We start from the raw sequence: 10,061 nt of genomic DNA on the forward strand, positions 1-10,061 counted from the left end.
TAAATAGTACAGTGCTGAAGGGGTGCAAGGGAATACTGGTAGGTTCCTAATTAAGCACTTAAGTTACTAGGTGCCACCTGCTTTCTGCATGGTCATGGTACCTGTATTACAATCCGTGACAAGAGGGATGATACAACATTCAGAACTTTCTTCAGGCAAGTGGGCAAGTGTTTCCAAATAGGAGGACAGAGATCCCTTTACCTCCTATTTGGCAACTCATATGTTCCATTTGGCAACCTACTGGTTGAGCCAGTCGTCCTGTGGAGAAGACTTTGTGCTTGTGGGATGGAGAGGCTTTTGTCTTTGCCTTTGCCCATTGTTTTTGCCCTTGTCCTTAGCAGCCTGGCAGGCTCTAAGCAGTTCTGTACAGTGTAAGCACTGGGGCCTGGAGTGAGCAAATTCCTCATCAGGCTGGTGAGGACTGCAATTGGTTTCATCACAGATGGGTAAACAGAAAATGAGTTGCCCTGTGTTGTAGAATAAAGTCTATGTTAAGTCTGGGATGCAAACTAACATTTGTCAGCTCATCAAATTATAAACAGAACTCTGCATCTGAACATGCAGACCATCTACTTTGAGGTGCCTGGCACGAAGCTGGGGTGTTTGTGCTGACAGAGCTCAGCATCAAATGCGCAGCAAAGAAAGCAAGAAGTGATGAACCCACCTGGCAGACACCAGCACAACCCAGCAGCTCTCCATTCTGGGGAGAGATCTGCTCTCACAGGAGCATTTCTTCTTGCTGACCTTCCAGTTGCTAATATAGGCAGCAAACTAAAACTTGTAATTCTGTGCTAAAGGGCTGGTGACATTATTAGGCTAACAGAGCTCGTTGGCAGCACATTTGATATGAACCAGAAACCTCTGGTGCAATTACAGCCCTGCATAAAACACTGCGAAGATAATAGGACATATTAGCCAAGCAAAAGCAACAGAGGTCTGAAAAGGATTTTCAAGTTCTCTTTTTATTTAATGAGTGCAGACACGACTTTTACCTGGGGCTGCTCCTAACAATGAAGTGAAGGAGTAGGAAGGAAGCAGGTAAAAGGCAATAGGAAGGCAAGTTTTGAGGCTATTTGTCCTGCTGCCAGAAAAACATGAGAGAAGAAGAAAAATGCAAAGGAGATTGGAGAAGGGAAGAGATGAGAAACAAGACAGCAAGGTGTCTCATGGACTGCTTCTGAGTTATCTGCAAAATCAACTGCAGAAAGAAAACTCACATACAATTCAGCAGCAGTACACATTAATGCCATTGCTAACAGAGTGTGCTCCTCAGCTGCAGAAAGGGAGCGAACAAAAAGGTGGAGGACCACCAGCAAAGAGCAAGTCCCATTGGTTGCTTGACTTCATAGTACAACTGGTCTTAGGAAGCTAAGTCTTTTCAGTGTTCACTTAGAAGGCAGTTAAGTTATGTTAAGTCTGGGATGCAAACATAACATTTGTCAGCTCATCAAATTATAAACAGAACTCTGCATCTGAGTTTTCTGCGTCTTCTGCAGGAGCTCCTTATTGACTTAACTTTCGGAAATACATGAATTGAATATTGAAAAGACCAGTTGGCAGGCCACCTTGGAGCTGTATGACCTGTGTAGCCTCTGATGGGGGTGTGCCTGGTGACCCAAGGGGAGCACACTCCTCAATGGCAGTCTATCCCAGCCCTGACAGGAACCTGAGGGCATGTGGAGACCAGGAGGGTGATGGTCCCCTCCTCACCAGAGCTTTGCATCCACGTCCCTCTACCGAGAGCAAGATGTAACAGCAGAATGTCATGTGTTTGGACAGGGGACAGCTGTCCCTTCTAGTAATGGCTTATCCTTCTAGTACTGACTTCTTCCACTTCACTTCTCAGTCTTCAGGATTTTAACACATAACCTTCAATTTCAGTGTATTTGAGATCCCTGCTGTGTTGCAGCAATGTGATGGCATCTCACTGAAAATAACAAGAGAAGGCCTGACAGTCTTCCCCTGATGAGGTTTATGCTGCTATCAGATTCCCCTGCTGTATTACAGGCAGACCTGGAAACAGCACTGCTTTTGGCACTAATATAGTTCCAGATTGTCTGCATTATAATCTTGCATAAGCACTGTTGCCATCGTAGCATGTGTTAGCCATTCAAGTTTTGCAGTGCTGGCATACGAGAGGAGGAACCTCTGGAGCATGGAGCAGGCAGCTGGTATTCTGCCAGCAGCATCCAGGTCCATCTCCTTTACAGTGATGCAACAAGGAAGGGAATAAAGGCCAGTCGAGGAGAGGAACAGAGTTTGCTTTGGCACAGGTCTTGCCTTATTGTTGGAGAAACCAGCACTAAGAGATAACACTGCAAGTGCATGTTGAGCCCTCTCATGATTAATTGCAAAAATATTCTCGTGTGAGTAATGTTGCAGTTGACATTTCTAGTTGTGGACAAATGAAGAAATTAAAAGTTACAATTTTCCTGAGAGATAAATTGCTTTCATGTGTGACAGCTTTTTTATCATGCTATATACAGATGTAGGAGGCATATACATGCATGCATGTGCAAATGTGCCCCACATGAAATCAGCAAACAGGTGTTGTTGTACCTGTGATCTCACGTCAGAAAAAAAAAAAAAAAAAAGCAAGAAGTAAGTTGAGTATCTCTGTATCTGCATAAAAAAACTGAGCAGCAGTTACGTGGGCACGGCTCCTTGGAGTAACTCAGCTGGTGTATGTCAACACACCTTCATTAGAATAACGAGTACAGCTATTTTGTGCCGTTAGTGCTGGTGGCACAGTCCTGGCTTCACGTAAATCCTTGATGAAGATGGATGCATGCCCAGCGCCATCCCCAGGGGCCATTTTGCTCCCTCGGCTTTTAACCTCACTGTCCTGTGGGCAGCCTTCCACCTCCTTACCCATCTGATTCACTCTGTCTCCTGAGCACCCGCACCTCCACCCTCCTCCTAGTCCTCCATCCTCATCCTCCATCCTCATCTTTCTTCTTCATCTTTCTCCTCCTCCTCCATCCTAGTCTTCCTCCTAGTCCTCCATCCACATCTTTCTTCTCCATCCGCATCTTCATCTTCCTCTTCCACCCTTCTCCTCCTCCTCCTCCTCTTCCCCCTCCATGGGCCCCGCTCCGGGCTCCGCGCGGTGCGGGTGCCGAGCGCTAACCCCCGCCCCGTGCCCGGCGGCGTGTGCGGGTGTGCAATTGCACACTTCCTGCGGTGTGTGCGACCCGGCCCCGGTTTCCGGTAGCTGACAGCCGCCGCAGCCTGTCCCTGCCTCCTCCGGCGGTAGTGCCGCCGAGCCGGGCAGAGCGCACGGACGCGGACACAGACACGCACGGGAGGTGGAGGAGGAGGAGGGAAGAGGAGGAGGGACCGGAGCGCTCCCAGCACCATCACCGATCCCCCCATGCGATACGGGCGGCATCGCGCTGCGCCGCTCCCCCGCGGACAGGCACCTGCAGGTAGGGGACCCACCCTTGTGCGTGTGCCCCGGCGGGGGGGGGGGGGGGCTGCCTCCCTCCCCCCAGCTTTGTGCGCGGCGCGGGGCTCCCCGCCGGCTGCTGCCCACCCTCCCGGCCTTTGTGCTTGGGCGGGGGGAGGGCTCCGCGCCGCGGGTGGGGGGACGGGGCTGCGGGAGGGGGGTGGCCCCCCCGTGCGGAACAAATAAGGCGCTCAGCCGTCCCTGGGGCGAAGGGGGGTGCGGAGCTGGAGATTTGTCAGCCCGGGGATCCGGCCCGCGGGGAGCGGGGGACGCTCGGAGGGGCCTCGCGAAGTTGGGCTGTCAGCAGGCGGCGAGGGCAGAGCGCTGCGGGTCGGAGCTGTGAGGTTTGGCTCAGGCTTGGGGGAGGGCATCTTCCGGGCCTTAGGCAGCTCCGTTCAGATGTCGGGCAGCGGTGCTCCTCTGTAAGGGAATAAGTGTGACACGTGCGTTCAAACTCACCTCCCGTCCACGGCGTTAATGGTTATAAATATCCCGAGAGCAGGAGGCTACGGGCAGCACTCAACACACTGCCAGGATGCTTCCCTTCAAGTGAATGAGGACAGTCTCACAGGGATGCCAAGCAATGTACTGGTTAAAGATGCAGTCCCCGATATGCACCCAACTTCGAGTTCTGGAGTTGTTGATCTGTGAGGTTTGCCTCTGCATGCTGATTGTGCCATTGCCCCACTGTCCTGCTCAGAAACGAGGCCTCAGCAAGCAGTGCAGCAGCTAACACCAGCTCACCTGTGAGCTGCTGGGGACAGCGATGGCTCTGGGAGAGAGAGATGGGTCTAGACTCCACGTGCTTGCTAGCAGCAGTCACAACTTCAGTAACTCAGTTGATTACATCCCTGCTATCGGTCTTGATGGCAACTTTTCAGGCCAGTGATCAGGCATCTTCCAGCTTTTTTCTTCTTCAAACCAAACATCCCCTAAAGGAACACCAGGTGTTCCTCCTGCCCAGCCTGATGGGGCTGCAGCTGCATGGTGCTGCAGTTAGCCTAATCACTGCACACCCACTCACCTTTGTTCCTCTCAAGCCTGGAGCAAAAGGCCATTCTCCAGCTTTCTGCTGAAGTCTGTCAGCTGTCCAAAATGGATTCAGGAAAAACTGACAAACCAGCCTGGCAGTGCACCTGGATGAGTAGTGAATAGATAGGAACTCTGCCGGCGCCAATATACCCATGCCATGGTGATAACTGTACTGCAGCAGGACTCTTTCTACATCTGAGCAGTGCAGTATAACTGCTCACAGGACGATGATGGATTTGCAGATGACACTAGCCGGGCCCACGGCTCTGCTCTCCAAAGCTGTGCCCTTTCCTGTAGCACGAGGTGATGGGAAGCTTAGTGCCTTGGTGTGGCAGCTATGTTGGTCGTTTTATTGTGTTCCATCTCTGTGAAAAATACTGTAAAAGCAGTGTTTAGGTCAGATGTTTTGTTGATGAATCTGCCTGGTAGCTGAAAGGAACTTGAAAGATTCCAACAGTGCTGCTGTTTATGAGGCAGCCCCGTGGAGTGTGGCTGATTCCTCCTCAGCTCCCTGACCTTGGCTCTGATCTGCTGATTTATGGACTTTATTTACGGGCAGGACTGGCGAATCCTTTCACCAGGCAGGAATCACTGCATGTTTCCTAGGCAACGAGCACGGTGTGTGCCCTGACAGGACCTCAGCCCGTGGCTATGCTGTGGCCATGGCAGGCCATGAACTACACGCCAGGCCCAGTGCAGCAGTCCAGGTGGGGATGGGAGGAGAGGATGCCTGAGTGCAGTGAGAGCGAGCAGCGAGAGCACTGCCGCCCCGTTGTTCTGCCTCATCTCCCATCTTCCATTGCAGGTGTTGCCCATGTCTGGTCTTTATCACAGTTGTTCTGTTGCTGGATAGTTCCTTCAAGTTACTTTATTCTCTTTTCCTATTTATTGTCCAGCAAAAGGCAGTGGCTGCCATCATGCGTTCACTTGACAGGTGTTAGCTGAGAAACATCACGTGAACCCTGCTGGATCTAGGGTTTAGTCCTGTGAAAAGCTACAGGAACGGAAGTTTTCCAGTGAGTACGGAATCACAAGATTAGGTTTGTGGCATTCAGAGAGTGGGTACTGTGACCTTCTGCAAGCTTTTATTCATACTGCCGGAATTCAAAGTCATAATTTTCTAAAGACAGACAAAATATTTTCTATATGGAATTTATAAATAATACCAAATATAACTGGAAAATATAAGGGATGGGGAGGAGAAGAAGAGCCTCTTCCTTTTTCTGTACAGCTTCGTTTATTTCATCAGCCTTTTCATGTGGTCTGTCCTACTGTTCTTCTCTGTGATGCTCTACAAAGTGAGTGTCTTTGGTCAGTGTGGACAATCCAGCAAAAAGTAAAAAAGAGAAGCATCAATGGGCAGACATCCAAACCCACATATTGCTCAGCTTTGGCAAATGAATGGATGAGAAGTAGTTTTCTTTTTCTGAGCTGTAGTTTGAAAGCATTGTTATTTTGTCCCTCTGCCTATCAACAGCAGCATCGTAATGACGCTAAAAATGATGACTGAAAGAAGAGTGCAGGAAAGTATCCATGATAAAGCTGTCCTCTGTAGCAGGTTTATTCAAAATGTGGCGAAAGCCAGTGGCAACAGAATATATTAATTTCAGTTTGGGGTGTCAGTCCTCCCACAGCTTAAAGCCAGAGAGAAGAAAAATCCCAGATGATCTAGTGGCTTGTGTTGAAATTCGCTCTTTGCCCTGCTCAGTGACTGTCACCTGCAGTGTTAGAGGCAGTGGCGTTTCGAAGCAGGGTTTCCCCAGCGTGGAGGTGTCTGTGAACGAGGATGCTGCAGTCTGTTGTCGGAATCTGTTGTTGTGACTGCTGCTGCCAAATGATCATTCAGCCCTATCACCCAACTGATAACGAAGTTTCTGATGCACTCCTAAGGAACCTAGACGTTCTGCAGGTGGAGATTTCCACATGGTCAAGGGCTGGGAGGATTACAGGCTGTCTTGGGCAGTCATATAACAGCTGGCTCATTAGTGGCCCACAACAACTGCTGCTTTATTTTATATTTATTTTTATATACGTACATATATATGCATAATACAAAGAAGTATAAACATATATGTTTTATATATAATATCAAATGTATGCGTATGCAAATACACTATGTACTAAAAATACAATTGGATCTTTTATATATTACATGTATTATCATAGTTTATCAGAATATATCATATTAACATTATATACATATGTATATATTATATTTTGATATTACCATTATACCTATTCCATTCTATTTCATTCTATTTTATTCTCCATTCTGTCAGATGAAATGACAGGGAAAAGTCTCACAGGAAGGTGACTGGGTGGGCGAGTGACAGTTCTCCTGGACTTGGTCCTGCTGCCAGTCCTGCTCAGCACCTTCCAGAATGCTACAATGGAAGGAACAACTCTTGGTACAGCCTCTAGAGGTAACATGAGGCCAGAAGACATGGGAATAGAGCATCACATTTCAAAACCATCTCAGCAGGATGAGGATCTGGGCTGAAAATGATAGATGTGAGGTTTAAAATGAAGGCTTCTGCTCTGTGGTAGGATGAAACTAATGCTGAATTCACAGGCTGGGTAGCAATGCTATGAGCAAAAATTATACATCTGAAAAGGAAAAAAAGAAAGCAACCAGCAAATGCTGTGCCACCCACTAGATCAGGCTGTCCAGGGGCCCCATCCAACCTGGCTCTGAGTGTATCCACAGTTTCCCCAGCCAACCTGTTTCAGTGCCTCACCACACCTAGTGCAGAATTTCTTCCTAATGCCTAACCTAAATCTACCTTCTTTTAATTTAAAACCATTTCTCCTTGTCCTCTACCTACAGGCCTTGGTGCAAAGTCTCTCACCATCTTTCCTACAAGCACCCTTAAGCACTGAAGCTGCATCTGAACTTCCAAGTGCCTGTCATACATGATGTTGTGCTTTGAGCAGCACGTACATATGCTTCATCTATGCTCCAGTTGTGTGCGTACTTGCTTCTGTATGCAGGGAGTTTCCAACATGAGAGTTTCCATGAGGGACAGACATGTCCAAGACACACACTTAGTGTTGCAGGGTTTTTCTCCGTAATCCTGTAGTCACGCACTGTGATTTCTGTGCATCCAGTGTCCCTGCAGTCTAAGTACAGAGAGGAGAGGAGATATTCATGTTCTCTGCAAACTGTACTTCTGAAGCTGTGTAGAAAACTCTCATCGCCCTGTGATAGTTCGCAAAATTGGTTGCAACACACCATAAGGAGCCAACATATTTTAGCTGGTAACACTCCAAATGTCGTAGCTTAGAATTTGCAAAATATTGCAGGATGGAACAAAATTAATGAACAATTCTCAGCATGTAGAAGCTGACACTTTTGTTTTCTGTTTAATCTGTGATATTTTGATCCTTGCTGCTGAGCCTTTTTTGCTTGGATGACTCTGGTGTACTCATGAAGGATTTTCTGTTCTCCATCAGGCAAACTGTCACCCTACAGCAGTCCATGGTCACAGCAGATCATGTCACTGTGCACTGTGAGGTTAAATATTTGCTTAGATCTTACAGTAACTGCAAGCTTTTTATGGAGTCTTTTTCACATTTAACTAGGAAAGTGAATATTTCCTGTCTGAAATTTAAATTTCATGCTGTCATTTTCTTTAGCTCTTTTAGGGGGAAAAAAAATCATGCGTAGTTTTTGTTGTTGTTTTTGTTTTTAGTTAAAACATGTTTAACTTTCTTATCTGCAGTTACAAAACCAATCTTAGCTCTTACTCACTAACTCGTGTTACATGTTTTAAACCCAAGAGGCAAACATTTATTGTGCAAACAGTAAACTACAACTGACACTGTTCTGTAAAGGGCCTAGCATAGACTGTGCCAGATATATGAATCCTGACAATTTTAGTATACTTGATAAGTGTATCCTTGTACATATCCCATTCCGGGGAATATTTTGTTCTTGCCTAAACCTCATACCTGTTAATATGGTTTCAAACCTCCAGGTTCCCTCACTGGCCACAGAGAGTGGTCTGCAGCTTGCTGTGCTTCCTCGCAGCACGCTGATGTTCCAGCCCTGGCTGAGAGCGAGCAGCCTCGCTGAACTTTGCAGCACCTGCAGCTCTGCCCTTTTGGTGAGGCACCCCCTGAAGCAGCCACTCTGTGCTGTATGGTGTACGTGTACCTTTTTTGCTTTTGCCCTGCTTCCTTCTAACCATAGAAGATGTGAAAATTAACAGTTATCATTTCCAGTTAATCTTCTGGCACCGCCGAATTCTGACTCATGTCCTTGAAAACTGATTCACATACCAGCCATTCAAGTTAAACATCTCCCTCTCCGATTTCCAAAAATACGGATAAATCTTGTGGAGCCAAACCAGCTAAAAAGTAATGTTGTCTTTAAAAAGAATTCATGAAGATTTTAAATCCCCCAGCAGCTTGATAATTTCCAAATCTTCTGGATTTCAAGTTATATTTAGGCGTAGATTTTTCCTGCAAATTTAAAGCTGATGCCCAGTAGATCAAAGCATGCTAAAAACCTTCTTGTGTAAAGAACTTCATAGGAGGATGTTAGCTAAGAACCCTGTAAATGGTGTATTTTCATTGGAGAAAGAGTAATGCAGGACTGACCTGGTGCATGGCATCAGCCTGCAAATCAGGCATGATGCTGAGCACTGCTGAACAGGCAGTGGGGTCTGATTGGACTACTGCTCACTGATAAAGGCATTTTAGCTGGGAAGGAATGAATCAGGCATTTGGATTTTTAGCCATCTGTCTTGGTTTTGGGGGGGAAAAAAAAAGGTATTTATTGCAGGAACAACTAAAGAAAGACAGAAAATTCTATCTACTATATATATATATATATGTATATATATATATATGTATATATACACACATATTTAAATCCGTGGTGTGTAATTTTTCTCCCTTGTCTTAGCCTGGTTGTATTTGCTAGCTTATCACAAATACTGTAAAGGCTCAGCTGTATAACATTTGGATGTCATAAGTGCAATCCAGCAAAATACAATCATGTGATCCTCCCAGAAAAATAAACATTAGTCAATTAATGTTTGAAAATTTCAGTCAGTGATTAATCAGTGAATTTTTTCCTCTTCTTTTTTTTTTTTCTCCTCCAAATTGTCTGTGAATATGTTTTCTCTTCATGTAGGTTTTTTGTTGGTGGTGGTTTTTTTTCGTCTGGTTAGGTGATCTGTTCTAAATTACTGAAACTGATCTTGGAATGGAAGTGTACAGCAACCCTTCTTGGTAATGCATTCACGTGTACAGAAGAGAAGTCTGGCAGACAGCAAAATAAAGAAATTGTGAATTTGGATTTACAATTTCTTTTGACTTTCATGAAAATATACGATACCAGGCCTCACAAATAAGTCCTGTTTTGCAACAGTTCCACAAGATTGTGGAACTCTACTTGGATACAACATCATGCAATTTATACTGAGGGTGGTTATTCACATAGCCTTTCACTTACAAGAAGCATTCTGCACTTTAATTGAGCTGTCTTTAATATGCTGTGTCTTCTTTAATGCACTGTGTTTGCTCTTTGCATTTGTACAGTCTCATAAAGATGGTTGAAATTTGTTTAAGTCTA

At 46.0% G+C, this 10,061-nt stretch overlaps 1 protein-coding gene across 2 annotated transcripts in view; it reads left to right on the forward strand.

Moving 5' to 3' along the window:
- The first annotated feature begins 3,222 nt into the window (after window positions 1-3,222).
- Window positions 3,223-10,061, forward strand: part of KIAA1958 (KIAA1958 ortholog) — a 60,846-nt gene continuing 54,007 nt past the window's right edge. For both annotated transcript variants that reach the window (XM_042882861.1, XM_042882862.1), the window contains exon 1: window positions 3,223-3,428. The gene's annotated coding sequence lies outside the window, so the exon portion shown is untranslated. The remainder of the gene's footprint in view (window positions 3,429-10,061) is intronic.

This window comes from Lagopus leucura, unplaced genomic scaffold, assembly GCF_019238085.1.
Source record: "Lagopus leucura isolate 7727_CA_CO unplaced genomic scaffold, USGS_WTPT01 Super-Scaffold_100036, whole genome shotgun sequence".
NCBI classification, from domain to species: Eukaryota; Metazoa; Chordata; class Aves; order Galliformes; family Phasianidae; genus Lagopus; species Lagopus leucura.